This window comes from Ochotona curzoniae, unplaced genomic scaffold, assembly GCF_017591425.1.
Source record: "Ochotona curzoniae isolate NIBS_2020 unplaced genomic scaffold, NIBS_Ocur_1.0 contig_1014, whole genome shotgun sequence".
NCBI classification, from domain to species: domain Eukaryota; kingdom Metazoa; phylum Chordata; class Mammalia; order Lagomorpha; family Ochotonidae; genus Ochotona; species Ochotona curzoniae.
The window spans coordinates 5,878,190-5,887,352 of NW_024464920.1; positions in this window are offsets into that span (position 1 = coordinate 5,878,190).

Below are 9,163 nucleotides of genomic sequence, written 5' to 3' on the forward strand. Positions count from 1 at the left end.
ATGATATAATTCTGTATTTTTTGGTCATTGCCTAAATTACCCACTAATGAACTATTTTTGTATAGGAACAACATTTGCTTGATATCATGGTAAAGCAAATTACTAGTGCTGATAGAAAACACTTTTTTTGTGGCACTGCCTTTAACACATGCCTTTGCAACCACTTAAGAGATAGATTCTAGTATATCTTTATTTTGCCTAAAAGTTCAATTAGGAACAGAAAATATAATTAGTTTTCAAGGCAAAGGTAAGTATACACAATGATTTTTAATCTAGAGGGTAGGTATTATGGTGTAGTACGCTAAGAGATTGCTCGTCCTGGCATCCCATATTAAAGCACCAGTTCTGTCCTCAGCTGCTTTACCTCGGGTTCAGCTCCATGCTAATGCACCTGGGAAGACGATGGCCATTGACCCAAGTGTTCAGGCCTCTGCTGTACACATGGGAGACACAAATGGAGTTCAAGCTCTTAGCTTCAACCTGGAAGATACTCCAGTCATTGTGGCTATTTGGGGAGTGGCCAGTGCATGAAAGCATGCAAGCTTTCTCTCTTTCTCTTCCTGTCTTTCTCCCCTTCACTCTACCTTTCAAAATATAAGCAAATATTTAAATAAATAAATAAAAATTTAAAGAATATGAATCCAGATCCTTCTAAGATTATAATCTATTATAATAAATCTTTGATTTCTGGTTACATTTCCTCAGGGTCATCTCCCCACCTGTGTGGGAATTTGGTTTCTGAAACAGTGAGACAAAATAAGACTGAGCAAAACTTAATTTTGAAAAATGCTTTGTATGTTCAGGAGCACAGCATATTGGATTTGAAAATACAAAGTACACGTAGAAATATCAGTTCACTTATGTCTTGATTGATCAAAGTGTCTCATAACTGTCCAGCTTATTCGTCATGTGGTAAATTACATCCATCATTTTTTTTTGTCAAATTTCAGGAAATTCAACAGCCACCAGAAGTTAGCAATTTGTAATGGTTATTTGGATCTAATTGCAATTGGAATTTAATTGTGTACGTGAATTTAATTTTGTGTATCTATTGAATGTGATGAGAGTTTGAGGCAGTTCATTTCTGTTTCTCTCTCCACTCAGAGTGGGCATTTGGGACAACAGTTAAGATGCCTCTTGGGACATCTGCATCCCATACTTGAGGGTGAGGACTGGCTCCTCTTCTGATTCCAGCTTCCTGATAATATGCACCCCAAAAGGCAGAAGGTGATGGCGTTAGTGCTTGGGTACTGATTACCAACTCATTTGGGAGACTTACATTGAATCCCTGGCTCCTGGCTTCAGCTTTACTTAGCTCTGGCTGTTATCGGCAACTGGAGAGTGAACCAGCGAATAAAATAAAATTGATCTCTAGCTCTTTTTTCTTTTTTTCTTTTTCTAGTCATTTTTAGATAAATAAGAATTACTTAAAGTTCTGTTTAAGTCCTTCTCCTTTAAGCTTTTTTAAAGCTCAACTCAAATACTCCTAAGTTACTGTTACTGAGTTCAGTGATAACCTGGTGAAGTTGTATTGCAATGTTTTTTCTGCTATCTGTGTATGACTCATGAGTATACCATGAAGTTGTAAAATCAGTTTAGCAGTGCAATCTAACAAGCTAGCACAGTAAAGCAGAAAAGAAGCACATGAGAGGTCCTTCTGGAGCATGTGAGACGTAATTAACATTCTCCAGGTGTTGGATAGCACGATTAGGAACACAAAATACAGAGTGGCAAAAGATCTAATTCATTGTCGTCATATTAAAAACCTAGCTCAAGATGGATCAAAGGCCTGAATTTTAGATCTGAGACTGTAAGGTTTCTAGAAAAAGATACAGGAAAAACAGCTCAAGTCATTGATGTCAATGATGACTTCTTGGATAAGACCCCAAAGCACAAGCAACAAAAGAAAAACTAAACAAGTGGAATTATATCAAGTTCAGAAGCTTCTGCAAATCAAAAGAAATAATCAGTAGTGTGAAACACTCTGACAGAACAGAAAAGTACCGTTAGTAACTCACACCGCCCCCCCCCAAAATGGATCTCAAGAGTATATCAGCAACTCAAAAAACTCAGCCAGTCCAGTTAAGAAATAGGAAAAGGACCTGAAAAGATAGTTCTGAAAGCAAGAAATATAAATTGCCAACAACCATATGAAAAGATGCTTAATAGCACCAGCCATTAGGGAACTATGAATCAAAACCTGACCCGTCAGAACGGTGAGTGTTCAAAAGCTAAAACAACAAGTGCTGATGAGGATGTGGGAAAATGTAACCTTTATGCACTGTTGATAGGAATGTGAATGAGTGCGTCCACTGTGGGAAAACAGTATGGATGTTAAAAAAAAAAAAAAACCTGGAAATAGACTTGAAATATGATCCAGCAATCCCACTAAAGGATATGACCCAGCAATCCTGCTAAAGGGCATATACCGAAAAGACATGAATACATTATCCCAAACGGACCTGCAACACAATGTTTGTAGAAGCACTGTTCACCATACTCAAGATATGAAAGCAATTAACACGCCCTTCATCAGAGAAATGGAGAAAGAAAATGTGACATAAAAAATTCTTGCTAAGTCCTGTACTTGCTACATATAGCCTGTGATTTAAACTCTAGAGCTCTACGAAGGACTTCTAAGTTTTAACACTCAATGACCTCAATTATTATTTTGAACAAATTCCAGGAAATTCCTCTACAGATCATTGTATTGTAGTGTCAAAGGCCAAACAGAGCATGCCCAACAAAAACAGGTAGAAGATCATTGGGTTATGTGTCATGCAATTCTGTCACACATACAGGAACTAAGGTAAGAAGAAGAAGCAGTTCATCTACATATTTTAGCATCATGTAAAAATTCTATCTTTAGGTTATGTATTGACACTCAAGTCAAACTAATGACTATGATCCATTGTACAACACTGCTTTTCATTTCCCTTTTAAAGGGCAACAAATAAAACTATCCTAAGGAGTTTTAAATTTTGTTGAGAGAAAACTTAAGCACAATTAGAAGAATAAATGAGTGCGGTGAGTTGTCAATTGTCAAAACAAATTCAATCCAAGATACATAAAAATAAACTCATAAACCACTGTTGATGGTGGGTTTGGGATTTTTCAGATAATAGAATAAAGGTTACACAAGATAAGTTGTAATAGAATTTTGCTGTGCAACACAAATCACAGACTTGGTAATAGTCATTTATGAGTTTGAATTCCGAACCATACACTCAGGAACAATAAAAGATGATAAGGAAAGGTGTATCTTCTTGTGAGTCATGTTGCTACACAGGTTTACGCTAAGGTCATGTGAACTCTGCTTGTGTTGTTGAGTTGGTATGTGCACTAGGGAGGGGCAGTAAGGGCTGCACAGCTTCTGAACTTGATTTTACGAGCGTTCGTGGGAGGCAGAACTACTTCCCGGGGAGAAGATGTGAATGCCAGCTGTACCAAATTACCCTTCCATGCTAATTTCTGGGCTAGTCATCCAAGCTCAAATAATGAGGTTTTGAGTTGCAATATACAGATGTAAGGAAATGAGCACTGAGGATTCACATGGAACTAGTGTTTTGGGGGGTCAGGGAAGGACAGAGACAGCCATTGCAGTATGACAACCAAAGTCCAGATGCTGACACGCAAACCTAAGCTGTGACATGTATGTTTCCTTTTTTTTTTTTAAAGATTTATTTTTATTATTATTTTTTTTATTGGAAAGGCAGATATACAGAGAGGAGAGACAGAGAGGAAGATCTTCCGTCCGATGATTCACTCCCCAAGTGAGCGCAACGGGCTGATACTATGCCGATCCGAAGCCAGGAGCCTCTTCCGGGTCTCCCACGCGGGTGCAGGTTCCCAAAGCTTTGGGCAGTCCTGGACTGCTTTCCCAGGCCACAGGCAGGGAGCTGGAAGGGAGCGGGGCTGCCGGGATTAGGACCGGCGCCCATATGGGATCCCGGGCATGCAAGGTGAGGACTTAACCACTTGTGCCACCGCGCCAGGCCCGACATGTATGTTTTCAATATGGCCACAGCAGTCAGGTGTATGCTCTTTCTATTTTCCCTGTGGTCCTGACTATACAGCTATCAATTTTCCCATTTTCCTTCCCATGTTTTCATGCTGTACCATTCTGTGATTATCTTTTCAAGATTTTCTTCTCTCTGTACAAGTCAGCAAGAATCAGTTTTCATTTTTTGGCAATGGAAAGTTTTTATAGGTATAACCACAAAAATCTATTACTTGTAAGTAGCCAAGATATTTCAACAACTTACAGTGTTACTATGAACAAAATCATATGTGAATGAAAACAGAACTGCACATATTGTAGGAGAAAAAATAACCAATCTTAGTTTATTTACTTATTTTTAAGATATAAGTAAACTTCTATATATTTATGTTGCGCAATATGGAATATGTGTGTAAGGAGATGTCAACAGAGTTGTTGAGAGTGTGCATTCTTCTTTTACCTTCACTTTTCCATGATATTTTTAAAGTTTTATGTTGAAATTTGTACAACCATTTGTTCTAAAGCTTATTTTTTACATAACCAATACAGTAGGGGCTAACGCAGTCTCAACCATACAGATGAGGAAATGGAAGCATAGGCTGTTAAAGGTACTATTGTGGTTGTCCTATTTGTTCTTCTAATGCAGCTCCATTGTTCTAGCATTTTCTTTATATCTTGTCTTTCTCCCCTCTCCCTCCCTTCAACAAATTCAATTCATTTTCAAAACGGAAACATGACGATTGCTGTTGAAAAAATTCAATTCCCCCCCCCCCCCAATTTGCATTGTCTTCAGTTGTGTGATGTGGAAGGTCTCCTCAGTGTATTTTAGACGAGATCGGGCGCGTTCAGGGTAGTATGGCCGTAGACCCCTCAGTGTATTTTAGAATATGCAGATCTTGTTCAGAAGACTGAAAGTTCACCTCTGAAGGTGCCGAAATGATCAAAGCCAATTACTCACACAAAAGGCTCGAAAGACACAGTCATGCCATGACACGGACGAATATAGGTGCCAGCCTGACTGATATACTAGATTTAGGATATGCGCAATGAAGTGGTTTTAAAGTGGGATAATTAACGTTAAAATTGGAGGCCTCAGGGGCAGGTATTGAAGAGAAATGGGTTAACCTGCTTCTTGCAACATCAGAATCCCCGCTTCTGACTGTTCCACTTGCAATCCACATCCCTGCTAGTGTCTGTGAGATCAGTGGACCGTGGCCCACATCCTTGGAGGCCCAGATGAAGCTCCTGGTTCTTGGCTTCAGCCTGGCCCAGCCCTAGATTTGTGACCATTTGGGAGTGAACCAATGAATGGAAAATCTTTCTGTATGTCTCTCCCTTTCTCTCTGCAAATCTGCTTTTCAAATAAACATTTCTTAAAAAAAAATAAATTGAAGGCTTATCTGCGCAATGGGTGCTAGATCCATGAACCCCAGGACTGCAAGTCGGGCTGGGTCTGGGTCACCTGGCCCAGCTCTGTGGGCCCACCTATGAGAACGCCACAGTGTAAAGGATGGAGTGCTGGACAGCAGACCATGCTGCACACAGAGGACATGGTAGCCCATTGGGGCATGCAGAGGACACCTGGTACCATAGCAGAGAATGAAGAAAAGACCATATGGACAACTACCCCAGCCAAGCAATGACAGCAAATGTCTGGGCTAATGAAGACTCTAAGGTTGACTGTATCGGCCAACGGACATTGGAAGGGATTCCTCACCCACAGATCTGCGAGATCAACAGCATTTTAGAACTAACACATCCATCTGGGCAGACTCTTCTGAGCATGTGCCACATTGGGACCCTGGGTTGGTAACAGGTGACTGTTCTCCATCCTCAGGCAATGGGATGGGTGGGAGGCTGGGTGTGACTTCTCCCTTATCTCCTCCATGCCTCCCAGGAATGGGAAGAAGAAATAGGAAGTCTGGAAACAACCATCACACCCACTTCTCCCTAGCCCTAGATCCTTCCCACCCTGATCAACTATGTAAAATAAACATAATACTAATAATAAAAGAAATTGGAGGACTAAGACTGAAAGGCGGTAAAAAAATATATATATATTTGATTCAGAAAGATTAAGAGGAGTAATATTGTCCCATAGGTGGTGTGAGATGTTAAGCCCGCGTTATGCTACAAGGGGAGAGACTGAGAAGAAAGGGAGGAGCAAAATGAAGTCACATGGCAGACATTTGCTAAGCTACTGGCTTAATGAGACAAGTGAAAGAACAGCAAATGTACTCCAGAGACGAGCAAGAGCGGATTCAGATAGATTACGGGCTTCTTTTTTTTTTTTTAAGATTTATTTATTTTTATTGGAAAGGCAGATATAGAGCGAGGAGGAGAGACAGAGAGGAAGATCTTCCATCTGTCCGATAGTTCACTCCCCAAGTGACCACAATGGCTGGTTCTGCACCAATCTGAAGCTGGGAGCCAGCAACCATATGGGATCCTGGAGCATTCAAGGCGAGGACTTTAACCACTACGCTATCGCGCTGGGCCCTATGGGTTTTCTTCTGTGTGTGGACTTAGAGGGTAAAGGAAAGGAAAGTTTTGAAAGGCTAGTTTGTATGTGATAATGTTATTATAGTTCTTTTGAAAGTTCCTTTTTTGATTGAATCAAATAATAAAGTAGAAGAGTAAAATTATGGATATTTGATGTTGGTTTTAAAATACAGCCCAAAAATACTACAGAGAGCTAGATTAAACATAGTATTTCTAATACTGTTGAATGAGGCGCAGAGGTGTGGCACTTCAGGTTAAGCCTCTGTGGTGCTGGCATCCCACGTGGCAACCATTTCAGATCCCAGCTGCTCCACTTCCAATCCAGTTCCTTGCGTATGCCCTGGGAAAGCATCTTAAGTACTTGGGTCCATGCACCCACATGGAGACACAGAAGCAGCTCCTGCTTGTTGACTCCTGGCTTTGAATCAACCTAGCCATTGCAGCTATTTAGGGAGTGAACCAGTGGATGGACGATATCTCTCACCCTCACTCCTCTTTTTTCTTTACCTCTGTTTTTTTTCCTTAATATTTATTTTTTTATTGCAAAGTCAGATATACAGAGAGGAGGAGAGACAAAGAAGATCTTCCGTCCGATGATTCACTCCCCAAGTGACCGCAACAGTCAATGCTGAGTTGATCTGAAGCCAGGAGCCAGGAACTTCCACCAGGTCTCCCACACGGGTGCAGGGTCCCAAAACTTTGGGCCATTCTCGACTGCTTTCCCAGGCCACAGACAGAGAGCTGGATGGAAAGTGGGGCAGCTGGGATTAGAACTGGTGCCCATTTGGGATCCTGATGCGTGTAAGGTGAGGACTTCAGCTGCTAGGCTACTGCGCCAGGCCCAATTTTAAAGATAGAACATTAATCAATGCTGTGATACATTGTCCTGTAAATTATATATTAACAATGAGATAAAAGCAAACAATCACAACAATAAATACTGTAACATAAATTATCTTGTGAAAAATAATAAGAGAAACTTCAAAAGGTTATGGTAAATGACTTCGCATCCTCAACTACCAAAGTAAAATTGACTGAATTCAAATCCAGTTCTGAGTCTAAAGCTTTCACAGGTGTGTCAGATTACGAGAGCTTTACACTTTGAATTGGGTGGTTTCACCCACTTGGTATTCCAATGTATTCAAGTAAATTGTTTAAATATTGTCATTTAGCCTATGGGACATGACATTAAAAAAAATCAGGACGTAACATTAAAAAAAAAAAAAACCTCTTGAATATACCATTTATGAACCTTAAATATGTGTTACTCTTTTAGCATGTGGCCCAGTACAGTTAAACTGCCAAGAAGAACATAATCATTTGTGTAAGGCCATGCTGTACCCACCATTACTGCGGCAGAGCCAGGCATCAGGATATTTTAAGCTTCCAGCTGCCTGCAGTGCACAGGCAGGGCTCAGAACCACAGACTCCCTGTTTACCAATGGGGAAGTTGAGGTCGGAGTCGGCCACCACCAACTCACCCACCCAGGCACACCGGTGGCCAGACTGGCTCAAAAACTCAGCTCCTCTGCCTTCCAGACATCCACACACCCTCAGGGAGAAGGGAGGGACTCACTGGAGAAGCGCTTGAGGCCACTGAGCAGGCATCTTCTCATTTAAGAAAGGCTGCTGTCAATACCAACGGCATGGTGGTGGCAGTGTCAGGACTCAGTCCAGCCTTAGCATCGTCATTTTAACTAATCTCCACCCTTATGGACTTCTTGTGTACTGGCCAGTTTGAGAATAGCTGCAGTGGAATGCCCAATGAGGCACCATTAGGATAGAGAGGACCGACCTAACAGTAGACGCAGGTCACCCAACGGCTAAGACTGTCCATCCACCCCGTCCTGTCCCCTTCTGATTACAGCTGAGTCAAAACTTTCATAGCCTAAATTGTATCAAAAAACAAGAACAACAGCAAAACAAACAAACAAACAAAAAACCTCTCATAGCCTCCTTTCTTTCGGGTCCATTACATTAATTTTACAGCTTTTAAAGAAGGAGTCCAAAGAGTGGGAAAAAATCATAAGATTTGCCTATTTGAGGGCTGGCGCGGTGGTATGGGAGAGCAGAGAAGGATGGCCCCAGTACTTGGACCCTGCACCCACGTGGGAGACCTGCAAAAAGCTCCTGCCTTTGTATGGGTTCATGGCCATTGCAGCCATTTGGGGAGTAAAACAGCCGATGGAAGCTTTTTAAATAAAGAAAATTTATATTTATATGTTTGAAAGGCAGGAAGAGAGAAAGAGAGAGAGAGAATGAATGAGAGTAAGACAGAGAATCTTGCATCTGCTGGTTCACTCCCCAAAAGGCTGCAGCTTGCCTGAAGCCAGGAGCCAGGAGCTTCTTCCAGGTTTCCCACATGCATATACGGGCCCAGTGCTTGGGCCTTGGTTGCTTTCCCAAGTTCATTTAAAGACAGCTGGATGTGAAGTGCAGCAGCAAGAACTCAAATCAACACTATAAGGAATGTTAGCACCAGTGGTGTACCCACTACGCCTCAACACTTCTCCCCTCCCAACAAAATTTTGTGTAATAGATGGATTCTCTGAATCCAGAAGGAGTAAAAATAAAATTATTAGCACTTATTTTTCACAATGAAACAATATTATGGTTATGATTACCGATTTGTGGAGTTTCTTGATATTTTGTAATAAAATC